This window comes from Calonectris borealis, chromosome 5 (genome assembly GCF_964195595.1).
Source record: "Calonectris borealis chromosome 5, bCalBor7.hap1.2, whole genome shotgun sequence".
Classification (NCBI taxonomy): domain Eukaryota; kingdom Metazoa; phylum Chordata; class Aves; order Procellariiformes; family Procellariidae; genus Calonectris; species Calonectris borealis.
The window spans coordinates 47,114,152-47,137,367 of record NC_134316.1 but is presented as its reverse complement, the minus strand read 5'-3'; the positions used below and the strand labels follow the sequence as shown (position 1 = coordinate 47,137,367).

General features: G+C 46.4%; 1 protein-coding gene across 9 annotated transcripts in view; it reads left to right on the top strand.

Moving 5' to 3' along the window:
• Positions 1 to 23,216, top strand: part of TSPAN18 (tetraspanin 18) — a 135,470-nt gene that overhangs the window by 20,892 nt on the left and 91,362 nt on the right. Inside the window, exon 1 of one of the 9 annotated variants that reach the window (XM_075152343.1) lies at positions 10,405 to 10,628. The exons of 7 other annotated variants lie outside the window; for them this stretch is intronic. The gene's annotated coding sequence lies outside the window, so the exon portion shown is untranslated. Of the gene's footprint in view, positions 1 to 10,404; positions 10,629 to 11,705; positions 11,946 to 23,216 lie in introns of those variants that run through there. One more of the 9 variants, XM_075152341.1, reaches the window with a different exon arrangement.

Here is a 23,216-nt window from a genome sequence, read left to right as displayed (position 1 = left end):
GCACATGGGTTTTTGCATGAAGGATTCCAAGGTGGGTTCCAAACCTTCATCCCTATATGAAATGAAAAATATTTTAAGTCTCAAAAAATGTGGTGGGATGAGAAACTAAGTTCCCATCCAGGTGTCCTTGTGTCTCCCTCAGTGGCCTTGCTGTCTTTCCTCGCTGGTTCTGCAGGTTTGCGTCTCCCCTGGACGTGCTCTTCAAGGAGTGGAGCAAAGAATCTCTGGAGACCTTGGCAAAATAATCAGCGTGTCAGTCACAGGAGGAGAGCGACTGACCCTGAAGCGCTGCTGGTGTATTTTGGCAGGGTCAAGGCTATACAAGGCTGTATGGCTCCTAACCCCCTGCTTTCTCTGAGGAATATTATTAGAAAAGCACCTTAAGCAGCCAAGGAAAATATAGCTGAACACTGCTGGTATGTTTGTGCCTGGGCCATTATTGTCGGGCAGGGTAGGAAAAATAATGCTTAGGGCAAGAGGAGCTTCTTGGAACAGGATGAAACGCTCTCCTGCTGGTTTGATTGCGGTGAGCTCAGCAAAGGCAGGGGTAACACATGGTTTCAGTAACAGGCCTCTCTCTCCCAGTTTCTTCTCTCCTCCCGTTTTATGGAGAGGAGAGGAAAGTGGTCCTCTCTTCATCCTCTCTTAATTCTCCTTGGAGAGTGAGGAGATGCAAGAAGAAAGCCAGGAGGGGATCTCAGACGAGCTGGGTGTGCGCTTAGCGAGGGCATTTGTTCTCTGTGGTTGGTCTCTGCACCACCAGCCACCCTGGCTCTGGTTATTCCGGGCAGCTCAGCACCCGCCTGCTGACGCGCGGTGTGCTGCCGAGGGGAGCCTTCAGGGGCTTCCTTCTTTAAAAGGTGGGATTGCGAAATTGGGGTGCGCACTCCAGTTCTGATCGTATGAGAATGCCACTCTGCCTTTACTTCGTGTTTTGTTCCCCCTGCTTTTAAAAGAGGAGGGAAAAAAGGCTGGGGGTTGAAGCTTCATCATTGCATAGGCAAAGACAAAACACTCCTCTTAAAGGCAAAACATTCCGGGCCCTTGCTGTGTATTTGAGGTTTAAATAACGGGAGTTGCCTGTTTCCAAGAAGCCAAGTGCATCCTCAGATGGTCGCTGCTAACCTGTTTTAAGAAGACTTTTGTTCACGTTGTGGTAGATGAGGAGTCTGAGCTTGCCTTTTTGGTTTCACCCCTCCTCCTCCTTCAAGTTAAAGGAGGAGGCATAGGGTGTGTTTACAGCACACAGAAGCACGGGGCAGCAGAAGGCCTGAGCTCGGGGAAAGCAGAACCAGGATCTCCATACAGCTCTGTTGGGTGCAGCACAGAGGAATCCACCACACACCGTCAGCTCTGGAAATCGTATAACGCCAAAGTACTCCTGGATGGGAGAAGGGCTCCCATGCGTCTGCCCCCCAGGCAGAGGTGCAGACCCCAGATACGGAGTGTTTGAAAGGACAAACAAAAACACCCTAAGCCTTGCTTTTATGCTGTTTTGGTGATAAAAAGGCAATACTTATTTTCAAATATTAGATGACAATAATCTCTTAATATGTTTTCACAAAAAAATTGATCTAAGAAAAAATATTTCTCTTAAATTAATCGAGTCTGAGTCTTCTACCTTTGAGTGAAATATCAGCGGCTTTCTGCCCCTTGCTGCTTCTGGTTACAGTCGTTAAAGGAACCTCTAAAGGAGAGGCTGATTGCTAAGGTTCCTTAGACTCCCAGGAGGATGAAGGTAAGCTGCTGGTTTTCTTCAGAGGCTTAGACTGTGCTGTTAATGATAGCTGGCATTTGGGAATTCTATATGAGACCTTTTTAAGGACTAGACTGTTTGTCCACAAAAGTCAGTTTGCGTCTTCTAATCAGTGAATGACCAGACTTCTCTGCATCCATTTCATGTCCATATTCTGCACATTTGTTAAGCATATTTAAATTATTGAGAAAAGAAAGCTATTGATCTAAGACTTAACTCTTTTCTTCTGAGTCAGGGATGGAGAACTGAAAAAAATCAGGTTAGTGTGAAAATACTTTCAGTAAGTTGAGAACTTAGATGTATGGTTGAGCTGCGCTGCAAATTCGTCCTGTTGAAATAAGGACAGGCACTAGGATGGGGTTGTGGAGGGTTTGCCAGAACCCAGATCAGAGCCGGCAAATCAGCTGTTCCCTGAGATTGACTTGCAAAATCCTTTCTGTGGCTGGAGCTGTATTCCTGTGGGCTTCAGTGTTGCAGTCTAGGTCACTTAAAGCTGAAGGAGCCCAAAAGAAGCCATGTAGTGGATCTATTTCCCTTAGCATCCTACAAGATTACATCCGTAGACTGTCCTTTAACATGAAGCTGCAATCTTCGGCTGTAATCTTTGATTCCTCATGAAGTGCAAAGGTATGGAGCGGGACCAAACATTGATTTTTAAATGGAATATGATTATGCCATCCAGATGGACCTGGACAAGCTCGAGGAGTGGGCCCGTGTCAACCTCATGAGGTTCAACCAGGCCACGTGCAAGGTCCTGCACCTGGGTCAGGGCAACCCCCGGTATCAATGCAGGCGGGGGGATGAAGGGATGGAGAGCAGCCCTGCCGAGAAGGACTTGGGGGCACTGGCGGATGAAAAGCTGGTCATGAGCCGGCAATGTGCGCTCGCAGCCCAGAAGGCCAACCGCATCCCGGGCTGCATCGCCAGCAGCGTGGCCGGCAGGGCGAGGGAGGGGATTCTGCCCCTCTGCTCTGCTCTGGTGAGACCCCCCCTGCAGTGCTGTGTCCAGCTCGGGGGTCCTTAGCACAGGACAGACATGGACCTGTTGGAGCGGGTCCAGAGGAGGCCACAAAAATGATCAGGGGATGGAACAACTCTGCTGTGAGGAAAGGCTGAAAGAGTTGGAGTTGTTCAGCCTGGAGAAGAGAAGGCTCCGGGGAGACCTTATTGCAGCCTTTCAGTACTTAAAGGGGGCTTATAAGAAAGACAGGGACAGACTTTAGCAGGGCCTGTTGCAACAGGACGCAGGGGGAATGGTTTTAAGCTAAAAGAGGGGAGATTTAGACTAGCTATAAGGAAGAAATTTTTTACAATGGGGGTGGTGAAACGCTGGCACAGGTTGCCCAGAGAGGTGGTGGATGCCCCATCCCTGGGAACATTCCAGGTCAGGTTGGACGGGGCTCTGAGCAACCTGATCGAGTTGAAGATGTCCCTGCCCACGGCAGGGGGGTTGGACTGGATGGCCTTTAAAGGTCCCTTCCAGCCCAAACTGTTCTATGATTCTATGAAATGTAAGAGCACCTGAGTTTATCTTGCAGCTTTGTAGGTAACTCTGCATGGACAAGATTTGTCACGTCCTTCCCCTTTCCTGTTCTACTGTCCCTGAGCTTTTTTTCCTTGTGATGGATTTTGCCTAGTAAGGCAAGGGTTTGTCCAGATACGCTATGGTTTAGCAAGGAGGTGGTGAAACAGATGCAGTTGTTGAAACTGGTAAGGTAATTTTCTCACCCTTCCAATAACTGTAAATGCATTCGAAAGAGGATTCGCATTGCTAGTAGCATGTGTTATTGTGTGGGTACTCCTAGACATAAATCAGAGATTGACTGGTGGATAATGTAACCGTGCGGCGTGCCTGAGTGAACAGATTGGGCGGACATCGGAACGATCCATGTGCTAGCCCACCAGAATGGGTCTGTTGCTCAGAATTTTTCTGGCAGGTGTAGCCTCTCGATTTTGGGTCACAGTGATTATCTGCCACTTGTTTATTGAGTTGCTGTGTGGTCCACGTTATCTGAACATCTCACGGTTGCAAATGGATTGTATCTTTGTAGCACCTTTTTGAGGCAGAGTCCTGTTTACCAATTCCCATTTTACGGATGTAAGTGAAATCTAAATGACTTGCCGAGGGTGTCACGGGAAACTTGTAACAGACTAGAAAATAATAAATCTTGCTTTTAAGGAAGAGCCAGAGTCACTCCTTACTCCTTTATAGCACCTATCCAAATTTTGCTCCTAGAAAAGATGTCTTGGATTTAAAAAACGGGGAGGGAATATTTCCTGTATTATAGGAAGATTTTTCCCAGCTAAATCAGTGGCTTGCTTTGCTGTTGTCTTGGAGCCAAATGTCCCAAATAGCTCAGCGATATGTTGTTAAGGCCTTCTCTTCTTTTGACTGTGTTAATTGTGCATTTACTAAATTTGGATAGAGAACCTTTCTCTCTGTAAATGAAGCTCTGTTTGTTGGTTGGGTTTTTTTTGGGGGGGCAGTGAATAAGGGTTGGTTGGTTGTTTCTCATAGAGAAACAAAGACCTTCTGAAGTTTTGGAAGGACTGGTGGGGGGGAGCGAGTTCTTACCTCACCAAAATAGTCAATATTTCGTGGTTTGGGGTATGCATTAGAGCGTGGGAGACTACAGGTCATGGCCCTGGGATCTGAACCTCCTTTTTCCGTATCGTCCCGCAGTGCACTCGCTGCTACTCTTGCTTTCTTTTGAATGCCAGCTTTTGACCTGTTAAACTTTTAGAAGTGTGCGCAGGTTTATAACAGGCATTTTCCTTTGAACAGACTGGTTTTTTTCAGACTGTTTACCCCCAAACAAATGTTTGCGGAGGGGATCTAATCAGGTCTAATAGTCCTTAACAAGTTAGCAGCTCCTGGAGTCCTACCATTTAGTGGAGTCTGAGGAGTGGTGTGGTCCTGAAGCATTTGCCTGTTTTCACTGCAGCAATCCTAATCAAAGCCGCGGAGCGAGATGGCTGCGTCCTCCGCCCTGAGGCACTCCTTGGCTTCCTTGAGAAAGCGATTTGCTTTGGAGTTGTTCAAAAGGCACATGCTGGGGGGGGGAACCAAACCCATACCCAACCACCCCAAAAACAACTTCCCAGGCACAGGTGTGGAGCTGCTGAGTATTAATGCCAGTTGTGCAGTTCAAAATCACAACTTTGTTCTTGAGATTGTAATAGTGTTTAAAAAATTCAGCCTTGATCTTGATGAGAGCTCAAGTCCCTGAGCTTGTGTTGAATCAGGGTCAGGGTTTTGAATTTGTTCGTTCTTCAGAGATGCTGAGTACCTTCCCTGGCAGCTGAAATTAGTGGGGGCTGTGTGTGCTCAGCGTTTTGGAAGGAAAACAGCGTGTGCGTGTGTTGTGAGCTGCGACGTACAGAAGCCAGGATCTCTAGGGGGGCTGCAGGATCTAAGATGATGCCCCTATAGTTGTTTCTTAATTAAACCCCAGACACTTTACATGGCTTCTCTTGAACTTCAGGACTCTGCTTTTCGTGAGCATATTTGAGACTTCTAGCCTGGCAACTCCTTGGAGCTTTCTATTAAGGTATTAAGGGGAGGAAAACCAGTTGGTTGCCTTAAGCTGAGGAGGAAATGCTAGACTTGAAGGATTATCTCAGTGCAATGAATTTTAAAGACTTTTTGCTATGCATGTGTGGAAAGCTATCAAAATGCTAATGGTTCTGCTGTCTTTTTTAACCCTTTCAACGTATGGAGCTGTTGAGGAGGCAAGAACTATGTTGTTCAACTGCAAAAGGACAGAAGTTAAGTTTTAAGTAGCTTTTCGTCTGTTAGCCACAATTTCTCCCAGTGATAAGGAAGAATGGTGCACCCATCATTTGGACAGACGACTCTTGTATGCTCAGTTGAGCCAATCTGCAGGTGTGGTGTAGGTCAGGTACTCCCTGCAACCAACATCCTACAGGAGAGGCTAGCACAGGGCTGAGGAGCTCCCCCTCTCCCCAGAAAAATGAAGTCGGAACCAGGTTGCTGTGGCTGGGTGACTCCTGCAGCCCCTTCTGGGGGTGACGGAGGGAGCAGGCTTGGTGCTTCCCCACCCGGTTTTTTGGGACGCGCACCCTGCCCGCAGTGGCTGCCTCTGTTGTGGCGAGAGGTCTGCCGGGGGGTTCTGCCACGCCACAACTCATCTGGTCAGGTAGGTACCTGAGGGGCCCTGGGACCGGGTGGCTCACCCTACCTGCAGCAGGTCGAAGACAAGTCTGGTAGTGCAGGCACGTCCTTCCTTTGCTTACTCTAGTTTTTCACCAAGTTTTTCTCTGATTCTCCTGGCTATCTTGCCTCACCATCCTAACCAGGGGAAGACGTGGGCTCTGGGTGGACACGCAGATCAGTGCTGCGTAGCTTTGCGGCAGGGCAGCTGTGACCTGGGCAGCAAGGCTTGTCTCAGATGCTGGGCAGATCCTGGCTTTGCAGGAGCTCTGTGCTGCTGTGGCTACCCTGCTGTTGCTGCCCAAGTCTGCGCAGGAGGCAAGCAGGCATCTTCCTTTGGAGATACTAGCTGCATCTGTGAGGAACTTCTGGTCCGTTTATTTAGGGGTTTGGCTGAGGTTTTTGACATGTTAGGAGTATCCCCTGCAACTCCCCAGAGATTCTGTTAATGTATCCGCTTTGGAGCCAGGTAAATACTTGGATAACTGGTGATATAAATAACTGAAATTGTGAGTGTTATTAAACCCATGAGACTCAGTCATTCCTTTAGCTGTGTCTGAAATATCTTAGAGCAATGGGTCTGTCTGTGCTTATCTTTTTAATCAGGACTAGCCAGGCCATTCCAGCTCCCAGGAGAGCCCGAATCACTGAGCTGCAGGGTTATCTTTGCCACTAAGGTTGCGGCTTTCAGGTTTCAAGGAACTTCCAATGTTTTGCTTTGTTTTTAATTTTTTTTTAAGGCATATTTACTGTTAAATTAGCTGCCAGCTGATGTCATATTGTTAAAGCATCAGTGTTTTCCATTTTGCAGCTGAAGATGTGGTTGCCAACATGTACCACCTGGGGACAGGAGCAAGGGCAGGCAGCATAAAAAGGATTGCTGCAGGGATCTCTCTGGGATTGGTACCAGGAGGACATCAGTGAAGCAAGTTAAAAGGACGGGATAGCAGTGAGAGATTGTGGAATAGGCTTTTCCTTTCTCATTCAGCATGAGTGTGATGAGGTATTGCTTTGCTCGGGGCATCCTAAGTGAGATTGGCCTGGACACTGGGGAAATCAGCTTTAGGGAAAACTGTTTTGACTTGGATTGTTCTAAACGATATGAAGATACAGCTGGTGCATAGTGCACTAAGCATTGGGGTCCTTACGACATCTAGTATGTGTGTTGACCGTGATTTCCTGTGTGGCTTTTAGCAAATTTATTATTTTGAGACAGTGTGTATGTATTTACATATTTGGGAGAAGTAATAGATACTCTCTGCCCCACCTTTGCATTTTTCCCGGTACGGACAGTTACAGTCGGCTTGTCAATCTCATGTATACTTAAGGGCTGTTTTCAGTGGACTCTTCGCTCTCGGATTCTTACATTCCTCAATGGGTGGCTTTAGGTATTGCAAACAATAAGAAATTATTCCCCCTGAAATGTTTGTGATCACTGGAAAAAAATCTCGTTACCTTTTTCTAAGTTAGTTACTTGTTTTCTTGCACAAAGTATATTTTGCTTAATCATGAAAACTTAAGATTTTGCCTGCATAAATGGATGGCTCTTATTGTGTCTGTAGTTTTTTGCAGGCAAAAATCTTAAACTGTGCAACTGCTTTGCAGTTTCCGTTTGTTTTTTTTATGTGTGTAAAGAGAAGGGAGCCTGAGCTGCATCCTTCCACCACAACCCCTTCTTCCATGCTAGAAGATGAAGGTATTGGCAGTGGGGAAAGTAGGATTTACAGAGGAATGTATGTACATGACATGTCAGCCTCACTTCTGTGATTAAGTATGCAGTTAATCTCTGCAGATTAAATGCTAAACACAAATGCAAAACAAAATCCTCTACTATTTCTGAAGAAACATGCCATTTAGAGTTGGGCTTTTGGATAGGCCTGTGGAGCAGGTTGCTGGGCTGGCCAAAGGGGTAGTGGGATATGCAGGCGTGGTCTGTGAAGGGTGTTTAGTGGAAGGGGATGGGTCACCCTCTTCGACAGAAAGCAATGGAGGTGTTTGTTTTATTTACCTCGGGAGAGTAATTCTTGTGCAGAACAGAATAAGAATCTCTGGCTTCTTCCTTTTATTTTTTTTAATTGCCTGCATAATTTAAAAGCCCCAATTCTCCTTTCTGTTGACTGAATTTGGAAAGAAGGGGTGCTGAAATGCTGGTTGTCAGAAACCACAGCCTAAAACTTGCAAGGTGCCATCCCAAAGCTGTTGGCCTCGTTTGCACGTGCTAGCCTATGTTTCTGAGGTGAGAAGGGTCGTAAGAGATCTAGCCCATGACAGTACAGAGGGGAAGTTCCCCGTTTGCTCAGACTGGACATATCTGTGCTCTCCTATCAGAGAAGTAGAGGCTTGGCATACTGGAGTTGTTATGCTCTGAGAGATTTCAGTCTTCATTGTAGTAGTAATTATTTCCACCAAGAAGCTTCGTACTTCCAGATTCCCAAGACTGAAGACACCTTGCCCCAGGATATGCACCAGCATGATGGGTAGGAAACCTTCTGGGAAAGGGAGAGTGCTTGGTTCAAATATTGGCTTGAAGTTAGGCAAAAAGGGTATATGAACCAGTCTGCAGTATTCCAGAAGCCAGGCGCTCAGTCAGATTACCAGCTGTTGGATGCGGTGTGGTCCAGGTGTGTGGTCTTAGCCCATGGCAAATGAAAGGTAATACAATTTAGCTGAACTCTATCATTGCTAAATTAAATTACCTCACATCAGCTGCAGGGGATGAGCATGCACATGGAGAGCTACCACAGCTCAGCTGATGTACAGCCTCCCGTTACTCCAGTGTACCATAACTTTACTGGGCCTCCACTTGTGTGTCCTGGTGACCAAGCAATAGGTCATAGCCAGTTGCAAGGAGAAGGAAGATCTACTTGTGCCTCCAGTTAGAGAATATTGTCCTTAAATCTCATAATAGTTTTAGTTTGGGGAGTTCAGGCTGCTGAATTTGGGGCTGATGGAAATAGAGGTTTTCAGCAATTATTGCACCTACTTGAAAAAAAAAAGAAAGTTTGCCTTTTCCAGCAGATGTTGACTCCCTTGCCAATAGGGAGGTCCTCTTGCCTGTAACAGGCACTGGTGCCAAACACGTTTTTGTTCTCTTGGGAATCTGTTTCCTGAAAGGTTCCTTTCATCTACAGTGAATTCTTGTGCTTTAAACACAGGAAACATTACTGGGGTTTTTCCAAATATCTGTGAGAACTTTTTTTTTAACTGAATTAAAATTGTGCCATTTGATAGTAGAGCAAGCAGCAGTCTGTCCTCATCTTCGGTTCCTTTGTCTCTAGGATCAGTACCTTGCCTAGGAATGCCGGGAGGTACTGAATGACCTGTTCTTGCCCGTGGACAATTCAGCAAGCCGTGGCAGCCTGGAGCCATGCCTGGTTTAGCTGCCATAATGGGGTTTGAAAGGGAATTGGTGTAAAATGATGTTGGAAAGGACATAGGATGGCACTTCGGCTCCCCTGCATTTGCAGTAGGAAGAGCTAGCTGTTAACGAAAGCTTTTGTAACGAGCCTGTGTCAGCGCAACTTGAGGAGACCAAGAATTGCAGGAGGTGCCTTTGCTGTGGTGGGCAGCGGGAAGGCCTCGCCTTGGTGGGCCATGCTGGCTTCAGAACCGTTAGGAGGAGAGGAGAATGAGGGCTTGTTCAGAGGAAAGGTTGAATCTTTTGCCCCCAAAACCTTATCTTGGCAGAGTGAACGTGGCCATGATGATGGGCAGTGCTTTCTGCAGTCCCAGTGGTTATCATCCGAGTGGTTTGGTTACTGGTGATGTGAGACTGGCAGCACCACTGCAGCATTATGGGGCCAGGGTCACAGATGCTTCCAAATCCTTGTGATTTGGCTATGCATCCTCTTTTCTTCTAAGCTAGGGCTGAAACCTCCTGTTATTGGCTGCTAAAAGCTTTTAGGCTGGAAATTATCCCATTCCCATCATCTCCCAGCAATCATTCCAGCTTGGCCCACTCTTTTCTCCAGCTCCAGTCTTTCTCCTTTACTGGGATTTTCTGGAAACCAAGGTCAGAATGTATTTCTTAAACATACATGAGGTTTAGCATCTGTTTTTTGTGACACAGATCATTGCACGTGGCAGAATGCATGTGCAAGTTCACGGACAGCCAGCTTTCACTGCACAATGAAGATGTGGTTAAATGGGAATTAGGATTAATACTGGATTTAAGGTTCTCGTAGCTGGGCGTTAACAACCTAATCTCCTCAAAGGCTGCAGGCAGGCTGGCAGCATTCAGCTCAAGGCCACTGTTGTTTGCAAAACCTGAAAGAAATTGAATTTTGATAGTAAAAGAGCTTTAATCAGAGCCTTTCAAGATAGTATATGCTCTTCCCATCCCTATCTCAAATGCAGCCTTTTAATTTCTTTAATGTGTGACAGTCACCTAGGCTTCTAGGTCTGATGGGTTTTTGACAGTAATATTTTTCATTTCCTTCTGTAAGAGCTTAGGGATTCTGATTTTAGAAATGTATAAATTGCATTCTGAAAGTTGATATACCAAAGTCTCTGTGTAGGCAGAGTGAGGTAGGGCAGCAAGCACTCCCCAGTTTGAAGCGTTCAGAGTGCTAAATGTCCTTCGGGTAAGGAGGTTCAAGAGGCTGCAGAAGCGTGGAGCTCCTCGGTGTGACGTAGTCAGTTCAGTCCAGCCTGGTTCCATTGTTGCTGTGGTAGAGATGACCGGTGAGGAATGCGTTGGTGAGTCTGTGCAGGTCATAACGTGAATCACTGCATTTGGCATTAGGCCCGTGTTGGAAGACAACATGTTTTGAGATGAATTGTTCTTGCTTCTCCTGTTTACTGTGGCTGCAATGCAATTTTCTGTGTACCTCGTCTCTACTGAAAGTCAGATGTTTAGTTATCTAACTAACTTGTATCTTCAATTAAATCTTGATTAAGGTAGAGTTTATGCATTCTCAAACAGTACAGAGGTGTAAAGTTTACCTGTGTATCTACTTTTGATTCCTTGCTTCCAGCCTTCTCTTGGATAGCAGTTTTGATTGGTTCTGCCCAAATGTTGGGAGCGGTCCTTTGCAAAACGCTTTCTGTCTGCATCACTGCTAGCGGTAGCCTGGCAAAGGGACGGGCTTACTTTGTCTGCTTTTCCTTTGTTTTAAATCAACAGCCCATCCCGTGACGGGTCTCCTTTGCAGAGGGTATCAAAGGTCTCCATCGTATGATGATATATGCCACTGTCAGTCAAAGTCTCCATCTGAGCCACTGAGGCTGGAAGGAGCAGGGACGGATCGACTAGGTTTGGGTGGAAAGCTTGTCCTGATGCTGCCGATACAATTCAATATCCCTGTTGCCAAAAAGAAAATGACTTATCTGCAGAGGTGATGATGAAGTGCCTTTATCCAGACCTGAATTCGCTCTATCGGTTTGTTTTTTCTTAAGCCTACTTATTCAGCCCTCGCCTTGATGGATTTCTTTTGATTGTTTTTCTGCTGCTTTTGTGTTGGTCCTCTTTGCTGAGGTTGCCTTTCCTCTCACTGTTGTCTTGTGCTGAACCTGTTATCAAATAATCCTATTAATCCTCTTAGATAATCTTTAAAACACTTACCATCAAGCGGGACATTTTTTCTGAGGTATGAATTTTCCTTGCATACCTTAAGTCACCTGGCTCTCAGCATGTGAAATGGAGAAACGCACTGACGTTTTGCCTTTCCAAGGCCCACATGATGACTTGATTCAAGATTTGAAAGACAGTGGCTCTAATTTATTATTGCAAATGTCTCTGCCCCCATTGTTCTCAGAGAATAAGGGAGCGTCAGAAACATAGGTCAATTGGAATTCAGATCTCTGCAGGGGCTCACAAGTCCCTTAAAGCACAAGTTTGTGGAAGGCAGGTTAATGGGAAAGTTTCTGGTTTAGTTTGTGTTCTGTTTTTAAAAGCCATAAGCCAGCCAAATCTTTGGTCTTTCAGCTCCATTTCTTCTTCACTTCCACAGAGGTTAATGGCAAGGAAAATGGATAGAGAGGGAACCCAGACAGGTCCAGCACCCAGCAGCAAAGGTTAGTAGAGATGCCCATGAACTGTACCAGCACGAGAAGGTTTGTTTCGGTTAGTGAAAAGCATCCAACTTTCACTGACTCTAAGAGACCTTAGCCCTCTGCAGGAGCCAAGCAGCTTGGTTTAAGGCATGCAACAATTCATGGAAATGCCTTGTGAGCATCTTAAAACTGTTGCAACCAGTATTACGACTGGTTGGAGGGTTTGGTCTGTGGCTTTTGTGGTGGGAGGTGGCAAAGACTGCTTAGAACACCACTGTGTAATGAGACAGTGCCACGCTGGGTTAGGCCTGGGGGGGTGAAGCTCAGTGATTTCTAAGCCTGTAAAAATCCAGGAGAGCCTGCATTAATGCTATTGCTCACTGTTCTAGCCTCCAGCAAACAGACAGGGAGCTATTAAACCCCTCTGAACAGAATTAGGGGTGAGGGGGAATATCTGTGTAACTTCAGCTTGCATCGATTGTACAAATAACTTTGAGAAGAACAAGCACAGTGATAGTGTTTAAAAAAAAAGAAACAACCACCAAACAAAACAAAAAAACAAACCAACAGCAACAGCAACAAAACCCTCTCGCACATCAGCAGGATGTGTCTACCCCAAACGTGAGACTTCAGGAGGACTCGGGTTCTCGTGCTGGCTGGTTTGAACTGTGCAACTATGAAGAGGGAAGAAGTGGCGTGCTGAGCCAGGCAGTAGGCGGTTAGGTGCCTCCTGCCGCTTGGGTTAAGCACTCCTTGAAGCCAAGGAATTTTTGGTGGCTAGTTTGGCCAAAGCCTTGGTATTACAAAAAAGAAATTGTGCTGCCTTTCTTTTGTGATAGCTGGTAGAGGTGTATGGGTGTGAGTAAACTGCTATCTTGCTGATAGTACCTTAGAGAGCCCAGAGTGATGGAAAATGTGTCTTATGAATGCTCAGTGGCAATTTCTTATTCTTTCCTCGACGGAGTCAGCTCTGTGCTCAGCAGTGAGACTGAAAGGGCTGAGAGAGGCCCTTCACCAGCACTTGAAGCTGTACCTCAAAGCTAACTCTGCCCAGAGCAGCTCCAACTGGTGATGCTGTGCTTTTCAAAGCTTTTATAGTCTTGCCTGTGGAAGCCCAACCAGTGTCACCACAGCTAGTACAGCTCCACCAACGCTTTTTCGTTCAAGATTTTCCAACTGCGGCCAGGAATGCACAGCCCCTGTGCTCTGCTGTGCCCTGGCCAGCTCCGTGTTTTGATGCAGATGAATGTGATGGGATGATCTGTAAACATTGCTGTGCGTTCTGATGGTGAACGTACGCAAGCTGCTTGCACAGTGTTACTCGTTTACCCCCCTCCCATGCCCCCTGCAAGCTCAGCTGCTGCTTTATCACTCCTGCTAAGCGGGTGTGTGATCTGAGGCAGAGCCATCAGCCAGAGCTGAAGGCAGGCAGGAGTCCCGCGTGCATCGTTTGGGGGCAGCTTGGTTTCTCTTCTGATAAGCCTGTGCCTCTTGCGGCAGTACGCCGCACGCTCCTTTTGAGCCGTAATCATAATCCTCTTTGCAGCCAGCGCGGCTGCCCCCGCAGGAAGCATTAGCAGTATCACGAAGTGCGGAGACTTCATTGTTTTCCCCTAATCTGCAAAGGGAGCTGAGACAAGACAGAGGAAACTTTAACCTTTTCTGTGCCTCAGTGGTAAATAATTAGTCTTTTACTGAGTGGGAGAACGGGGAAAGCCTCTTAGTTAAGATAAAGTAAGTGCAAGGCTCACAGGCTTATCTTGCTCTGTGGAATTCAGGAAAGGACGTGTTCTTGAATTCGCCTGTCTGGCATGCCCCGTTTTTGTGTTTGGGAGAAATGAGTCTGTTAGAGCTGCCCTAAGAGATTGCTGGGTGTAAGGCACCTCTTGCCAGGAAATGCGGTAGCTGTGCTTTTGTTTAAGGACCTTGAACAAAAGGCTCTGGATGCTTAATAATGTGCATATTTGGGGGGGGGGGGTGGGATATGGAGAAGGTTAATAGGGCAGACTGACAGAGGAGGAGCTGAGCTTGGGAGAGGAGGAAAGGAACGCCGAGGGTATGGCAGCAGACAGAGGGAAGTAAAACAGGAAAAGCAGCCCCTCTTTGCAGTGTTAAAGTTAACTTAGTCACCACTGACAATTTTGGGGTAAGTGCAAGCTGTGTCTGCTGAAATAACGGTGTTTCCAACCCCAGCAGTGTGAGAGGCCACAGCACGACTCCAAGGGCTCTTGGGGAGCACGTCTGCATGTCGTTCAAGTGCTGACCAGACCCCAACCCATTACAAGGGAGGACTTGCTGCGGGAGTGCTTGTGGGTGGGAATTCACTTTGGGTCAATGCTTTATGTTCGCAAAACTTCTCTTTGCAAGCTGCCTGCCATAAAATCTGCCTTCTCACGCTGGGTTCTGCCGCTGTGCTGTGCTTTCCCTGGGCAGGCCTGGGACTGAGGCAGGGGGGCTGCCCCGGCCTGGCACGGCAGGACAAATCCAGCACGGTGCATGGTCAGCTTGCACGTGTGCCGCGTCTGTGGAAGTCCTTTAATCCAAAACATGACAAGAGCAAAGGAACAAAACAAAAGCCTCTCAAAAATAGCATGAGATAAGGATCTGGAGAATTTGCTTTTTATTTCTCTCGAGTCCCTGGAGACTTCTTCTTTTAAGGGAAGAAATGTAGCTTTCAAAGTTGAGCCTTTTTTTTTTTTCCCCTCCCCTTTTTCTCCAGACTTCAAAGGCAGTCAGCCGAGAGCTTCTTAGGAACGTTAGTTACAGCTGTTCAGAGTAAACGTGGATTGCAGGGAAGGCACTTTTTCCTCTTCCAAAGTGTCTGAAATTTGTACACAAATTTTCTTGACTGCCGTAAACACGACACAACCTCAGTGGGGACGGATGGCGCGCGGTAGCGAAGGGTGGAAAGCCGGCAAGTGGGAGTCGTTTTCTGCAGAGGGATTTAGTTGAAACACAAGTTCTATTTTCCTGGTGCCTTAATAGAAAACATTTTAATGTCTGTGCCTTTAAATAAAATTGATTCAGAAATTGAAACTGCACAAATGGACTGAAATGTGAACTCCTGATGCCCGCCTGCTCCTCCTCAAGCTCTCAGCTTGTGCTAGCTTTGCACCTGCTGACACTAGTCTTCTCTGTTTGTTAATAGCTTGTCCTTTTGCCTTCAGTCTTAATCTACACATATCAAACAGCGAAACCAAACAGTTTTGCTTTCTGACTCTGCTGCTTAACTGCTGTTCCTTCACCGACTGATTCAAAGCCTATTGCAGCGGAGGGACGTTGGATCGGCACTTGACGTGCCACAGAAAAATGGCACTGCGAGCTTGGGGGATACAGCAGGTGGGATCAGAATTGGATCCTGCCAGTTTAACGCTGCTCTGCCGATGATGGCTGGGAATTTATTGCTGATTTTGATGAAAGCTGATGTGTGGCATTGCTGGGAGCGTTTGGAAATCCTCTCCACAGTTGGACTTACGGACACGATCAGGTTCTCAGACGGCCTTGTGCATAACTGCCTCTTCACATCTCAAAAGTGTAACTGAACTGCAAATGGTTTTCACACCAATTATTTCCCTCTTGCTTTTGAATAGAACTGGGAGGGGGGTTGTTTATCCCATTTCCCTGGTGCAGCTGAAACTCAGAGCAGCAAGCTTGTGCTGAAGCTGTTGTCTCCTCTGCACGTTTCTTACAAGGAGGCCAAGGAGTGAGAGATTTGTGATTCAGTGTGTGGCTTTGTCACATGCGTACCCAGGCTGAAGATGACAGAAATCTTGGTGCTGTCTCACTTTGGGTTGGGTAAGAACGTTTCATTTGTTGCTTTTGTGAGTTTTTCTTCTAAACTGGGCTTCTGTAAAGAAGAGGAGCAATATTTAAGCTTCTGAGTAAATAAGCAGAGAACCCTGGCTTCATCTTGACTAATCTATTTAACCTTCATCAGCCCAAATATTTACTCTAGGCATTGAATATCCAGGCAGTGTAATTCTGATGCTAAAATTCGTGCACTGAGAATGCTGTAGATTGACTAATCCTGCAGAATTCCAGAAATCGCTGTCTGTATAAATAAACTTCCTATACGATGGATTATAACTAAATAAATGCTGTGAATTCAGATCAGCAAAGCAGAAGTATAGCAGTTGTTCCTCCTTACTTATGTATTTTTATAAGGATATTCATCTTAGTCTAAATAGATGTGTAAAGAAAACTGCAAATACTGAAGCACGATGCTGTCATACTGCAGGAAGAAAGTTTACCTCTCTGCCTTTTTGCTTGCAACTTTTCTGTTATCAGTTTTCAAATTGCCATCAGCTTGATTCACCCAGGCTGTTGACATTGTTATTCTTTTTGGACGTGGCGTTTCTGGTGAATCTGTGTTTTGTAGGACTTTGTTCCCTTCCTGCAACTGGGCAATGTAAAGGGTTCATGAACTGCTGTGTTGGAGATAAAAAATTTGTAGCTCGGTTGCTGAAGACCCCCCTGCCCCTCGACACGCGCACACGTTTCCCCCGCTGCAGAGCGGAGCCTACAGCATCCGGATTTACCAGCAGCCAAGTTGGCACCTCAAGAAGTCTGATCTGTCGTGTCCATTGCAAGGAATACTTATAAGCCCCCAGTGTAAACCTGTTGGTATAGGTATGGTGTAGGCAACCTCCTGAGCAGTTTGGCTTCTGTCCTATTACTATATTAATTATCGTGTCTTTGTGAGATTTAAGTGCTGACTTCTCTGGGATCCTTATCTCAGAGAAGTTCTCTTAATATTCCTTGATGTTGCCCTATCTGTTACTGGAGATTGTTCCAGAGATGTGACAGCTGTAAAGACCCAGCGGAGAGGGATTAGTTTGGCTATCGTAAAGGGAATAACAAAAAGAACGGGATCGAGTTAGAAAAACAAAATCAAAACTGTTTGAGGAGGACTTCCCAACAGCATTGTTCATTAGGTTCATGGAATGCTCATGTGTGCTCTGCCATCGGAGAATTTTGAGAGACGGCAAAAATGGAATAGTAGGAAGGACGGCGGGATGGAGCTGTTCCCTGTCGGCAGGGAAGGGTCCCAGCCAATCTTACTCGCTGCTTTTTGCTCGTAAGAGTCTGTGTAACAGTAGAAAACTAGAAGGACGAAATTGCCCAGCTGCTGTGTTGCCTGGAGGACGTCTAGCCCGGAACCTGTGCTGTTCATGGCCACTCGGTCCGAACAGATAATTCTCGCTGCTTGAAAGGGACCAGTAGGAGAGGAATTGCACCTCGCTTTACTTGCCAACATGCTCCGTAGGGAAATTCCTTCTCTGTCCTATTCTGTATTAGTCAGTCCTTTTAACGCTATATCTGAGGAAGAATCACTGCAGCTAGGCAGCTAATCTCATTTCTGTCCTCAGATAAGATTGTTATCAGAGTAATTGTCTGTTTGCTCCCCCTCCTGAGTCTAATCAGAGTGGATTGTGCCAGTACCTCCTGGGGCAGAGGAACTCGGATGTTGATTGCCCTCAAAAGAAAGAAAATCCTCAGTGTATGTTTAACGTAAACTTCAGTTTTATTAGATGTTCACAGAAAAATCGGCTGGAAATAACGTGCTCAGACGTGTCCTGTGCATTTCACAGTAATATATTTGTTCTGGTTTAAAATCTAAGCTCAGGCAGGCAAGTTCATGTAGTGCGTGCTGCGGTGAGGCTTTCAAAAGATAGTGCTGTGCACCAGTGGAACTGGTACTTTCCCAAACCCTGGGATAGAGCAAGTTCATGTCCGCAGAGAATGTGTGCTCTTAGATGTTGGTGTTCCACCCAGCGAATAATTCTGAACAATTAGTGCTTTTTCCCTTATTTCAAAGCAAATTACAGGGGTGGGTGGATTTTTCTGATGGGTATGAAGGAGGCTCAAAGATATTAATTTTTCATATATCCTTCAAGTTGGGACTAGAGCTTGTCTCTTGATGTATTTACCCGAGGAAGTATACTGTTTGGTCTCTTTTTAGTGGTGAGCAAACCATAGGTAACCCAGCACTCCACGCTGTGTGCTCCCCTGTTACCTGGATGAGAAAGCTGAGAGACAGAGGTACCACGGGCTGCCGTGGGAGGTGCCAAAGCAAAGTTGCGTAGATAAGGAGGTCTGTGCCACAGCCGGTATCGCTAGTGGCTGCTCCCGATTCCCGGTCTGGGTTACCAGCTCCCAGCTCCAACCGCCAGCCCAGTATGAAAATGTCGTGGTTTAACCCCAGCCAGCGAATAAACCCCACGCAGCCGCTCGCTCACCTCCCCCCCCCTCCCCCGGTGGGATGGAGGAGAGAATCGGGAGGACACAAGTAGGAAAGCTCCCCGGTTGAGATAAAAACAGTTTAATAATTGAAATAAAACGAAGTAGAACAGTAAGAATAACACTGAGAACAACAACAACAGAATACACAAAGCAGGCGATGCACAACGCAACTGCTCGCCGAGGGCGTGTGGGCGAGCCCCCCCCCACACCTGGTTTTTATACTGAGCATGATGTCGCATGGTATAGAATACCCCTTTGGCCAGCTGGGTCCACCACCCCGGCTGTGCTCCCCCCTCCCGGTGCAAGCACCACCTAGCAACAGCCAAAGCATCAAGGGGCCATCAACGCTCCTCTCACACCAAGCCCAAAAGACAGCACCCCCCAAGCCACTGGGAGGAGAGTTAACTCTGTCCCAGCCGGAACCAGGGCAGAAAAGCAAGACGTGATCCTGCCCTTAGCGGTGCTGCTGCTGTGGAGATGTTGCCTGGCTCGGTCAGACCTGTATCCCTGGATAGCTTAATGAAGCTCTATAGCTTTCAAGTGGGATACCTAAAGCAAGCTTAAAGGGCCAGGGCATACCACTGAAGAGAGTGCTCATAGCTGCTGAACTTGCATGCCTTGTATGCGAGAACCGCTGAGGCTGTCTGATTCAATCAGGCTTGGAAGGTGTTGAATGAAGCAGGTTCTGTCAGGCGCACGTAAAAGTCATCTTGGGGACCTTGAAATTGGTATGGCCACAGCTGCTTCTAGCCTTGTGTGCCCTTGGGGTGCTTAGTGTGGATATTCTCTAAAACTTTTATTGCACGGTTTGCTGCTTCCTGCTCCATTAGACTTCAAATCACTAATTGCAGTGGTAGCTTCGTGGCTGTAGTGTCCCTTTTTAGAAGGAACCATAAGCACTTTACATTTGCTGGGTGACTTAGCTGATGTTGCTCTCCTCTTTACAAGGAGGGAAACAGAACTGCAGAAAGAGGGGAAGAGAAAGATAAAGAGGTATCAAAGCTATTTTTACCCTTGACTGTACTGCACTGAAGAGATGCCAGAGACAGTCTTTAGAAAAGTGCTTCTGGAACTGGAAGTAATATAACTGCATCAGTGCAGCTAGTAAAAAGAGCCTTAAATAGGTAGGATGCAGTGTCCACAGTGCTGCTGGAACATGAGCTTGCATCTCCACGCAGCACTACGATATCACCTTACTCAGACCTGGCCGTGGAGTGTTTAATTTGGCCCTGCTGCACGTGCCACAGATGCGAGTATCCAGCAGTGGAGCTGGTGGTCCTGAAGGCCCCTTTGTACAGTTTGTGGCCTCATGCACAGGAATTTATTTTGGTTTTAACCCCTTCTCCATTGTGTGTGTGGCTTCATATGGCTTTTGTTGTGGTTATGTTTTGTTTTTTCTCTTGAAGTGCATTTTTGGCAGCCTTTGGTCCTTTAATGGACTCCCGTGCTATCAGGCACCACAGCTATACATACATTAAATATGCCTTGTTATCTGGATTACAGTATGGTGTTCACTTTCCTTATGAGCAATTCATATTCCAGAATCTTGTCTCCAGCTATTCTTTTTCTGTAATGGCACTGAGGACAGTGTTGTAATTTACTTTGCTGCTTCTGCTGGCGTAGCACTTTGGAGCCATCCCTGACGGGTACGCCCCTCCCCACGTTGCGGTGTTGACCGTGAGGTTGTACCTTAAGGAGCTGTTGGCTGATTTCTGAAGACAGTGCTTTTGGAGGCTGGGAGCAGATTTTTCTGGAGGGGCTAATGAGCTGTGATCTCTGCCTGCTCCCCTTCCCCAGCGTTAGCCCCATGCAGTGCCTGCAGCACACGGTACAACCACGTGTTTGTTCCCTCACCTCATTCACCTTCTGGCTGCTGTTTAATGCTGCCCTCCCGTCTGTCACCCACGGGGCTGCTTATTCGGTGCGTAATAACTATTTTGAAGCCGTAACTTAAATATCCGTCTAGTAGTCCCTTCATGTTGTACCTTGGGCTGACCCACCAGTTTGCAGAGTGGCAAGTCACAGTTACTCCTTAGCAAAATTACCAGGTAGGTCTTCGAATCCTTAAAGGTAGCTGTGCTGGGCTAATCTGAGCGTTCCCTGGTGAGGGGGGTCTACCTTGAAATGGAAGTACGCCATTAAAGCAAACACTAGCGAAGTAAGTGTAGCATGAACGTATCTCACGTTACTGTTACTGCTTCTGCCAGCTACCATAAAAAGCTCTTCTAGACTCTATTAGCAAGTGAACAGAAGGGATGTCACAGAGCTGTCAGCCTGGTCTCGCCACGCTCAGGAGTACGCGACGTGACCGCGGCGCTCCTGTGTCAGAGTTGATCTAAGGACAGGTCTCTCCCTTGCCGCCTCCGACTGCAGTGCCTTCTTTCGGCAGCACTTAGAGATGTTGGGATAATTGAGTATTCTCTATAAAGTAGTTCTATTCAGCCAGAGCAATGGCCACGCATAGTGCGAACAGAGGTAACCAGTCTTGCTAAATAACAGTTTTAAGAGAGACTATATAGAGAGGTTTATAGTTGAGGCCAACGACCAATCCATGTGGAAAGCATGGTGTCAAATAGCAGAAAATAAAAGAATAAGAAGAAATATTTTACTTGTAACATCTTAGGCATGTTGCAAGGAGATTTGCCTCATTTTTATGGGTCTTCAATTATCTATGACAGCCATCTTTATTTGGTTGGATTAATCCACAGAGGTTCTGTCCAAACTATGGACAAACTTAACATATATACACCATTTCAGCTAAGACGCTCCAGCTTGGAACTTGGTAGAAGAAATCCAACTAATTTCAGTGAGAGCTGAGCAAGGCATTAGCCTGCTTTTGAAAGAAAACTTGAACAGGAGTGATTTTGTGTAGATGGGCACTTGAGTCCTGCACTTCTATCACAGAAGTTGCCTCTTACCTGTAAGGCATAAAAGTCAGGAGAAAGGAAAGAATTTTTTACCTAACTGCAAGGAGGCATCCACAACACATGGGAAAGCACAGGGAACAGAAAACTGTTCAGGTGACCTGGGGAGTCAGGATCTCTTTGGAGCGAAGCCAAACGTGATCAGTGTGAACTTTCTGGTGACAACATGTCATGGCCTTTCTAGGGCAGAGGGCTTGTTTCTAGCCTTGCTTTCTACAAAACACATCATATTGTGTATATTTAAGGCTGGCTTGAGCCTTTGGATGTTTCTCAGATGACAGATCCCAAAGAACCCTCCTTTCTTCTGTTGAATACTAGGAGGGGGCCCAGTTTCTCTTGTTTTTCCAGATTTATTTTTCTTCCATTGCTTCCAGTGGTTCAGGTCCGTCAGTAGCATCATGCTGGTAGTGAATCACAGCAATGGCAGTATTTTAAGCACCATAGTTCACAGCTTGTTCATAGTGAAAGTCCTGTCCACTTGCAGTCTGTTCCAAGAGGCTTGTGGTAGAGAAAGTCTAGACAGAGCCCTGTACTCCTACCTATCTCCTTTTGCAAGTGGGCGCATGACGGCTACCATTACAGTTAGTACCGGGGTCTCCATGGGTTAAAACGCAAATCTAAATGTCTCAAGTTAAGCTCTGGGCTGGGACAGTCCTCACAGATGGTCCCAAATTGCTGAACGTGCTCTCACGTCGCTAGGGGTGTCACAGGAGATAGGGAGTAGCCCTGTGTTGCTTCTGCTGTAGCTATGTCCCTTCCAGGAGACAGTAGTGCCAGATAAATGTGGCTGTGGCTCCCAAAAGCATTCAGCCTTGCCTCGGACACAGCTTCTAGGAGAATTCTTCGGCAGGGGGAAGGAAGGGAGAAGATCGATCATCTCCTAGCCCTGTGAATGAGACACGTTGGACTAGAAGTGCCCTGAGAACCTTTCAGTGAGGACCCTGGTCAGTAGATCATTCCTCCAGTTCTGTTGTGGTCTGTCGTCAGCGCTGGCTGCCTTTGAGATTTGTACCTGAACAAGGACTTTGGTCGCCCCCCTCAACAATAAAAATTGAAAGCTAGTTTCCTGATGGCTTTTTGCTTCATCTTTGCTGCTGCTTCCCGTCATTAACAGCAGTAAAGTGGCATGGGGTGAAAATCGGCTCTAATTTGGGAGCTTGATTGCCTGTGTAATAAGCTTCTCTGTTATTCTTTGGCAGGAGCAACAGCTAATATAAATTTTTTGCTGTCACTTCTGCATGGGCCATGTACTAGCGTCGAAGTTAATCCCTCAAAATTATGTTCCATTATAAATCTCTCTTCACAGATGAAGTGGGTGCAATTAGGCAGAGAGGTCCAGAACCGTTACAAAAAGCCCAAACCTCTGAAGGACAAAAGCAGTCTGCCTGTGCATCACAAAGTGGTGTAGCATCTTGCCAGCCAGCTCCAGGAAACAGAAGCTCCTTGGCCGCAGTGTTCTCAGGGCGTGTTTGGCAGGGACAATATGTTCCAAGTTGACCAAGTTGAAGTTCCACCTTTTTGTAAGTAAAAGGTGTAGGATCTTAGGAGTAATTTGAAGCTATTTGTGTCAGTTCTCCTTCATTTCTTCTCTTCCAAGTACACACAGAATATTTAATGTTGTTATTCCTGCCTGAGCCCTGGGAAATCAGAAAAGATCATCAAGACGCTGGTAATAGGCTGACAAAATCCCCAGCATATTTAATTAGAGATTATTCTTTTGATGTTTGGGTTGATTTTGATGCTTGTTTTTTTATCAGGTTACTCTTGGGTAACCTTCTGTATGCTGAACAACTTCCCTGCTTTCATGAATGTCAAAGACCCTCAAGGTTTAAATGTATTAGTGTGGTTAAATTACTTTCATTTTTTAAGTTTCTTATCAAATTCTTTTTGGCTAGGGAAAATGGAAATACTGTTTCTGCTGTAACATACTGACTATTCTGGGCAGGGCTGTACAATGACTGACTTTCTACACCCAATTTAGTAACCCAGCTTAAAACTGGTGCGTGCTGAAAGTTCATTCTTGCCCCTTTCTAGAAGGGGATGATAGCAAGTGACTTAGTTCCTGGGGGTTGGGGTTTTTTCTTTTTTGTTTTTTTTGTGGTTGTTTTTTTTTTTTCTTTTCTGG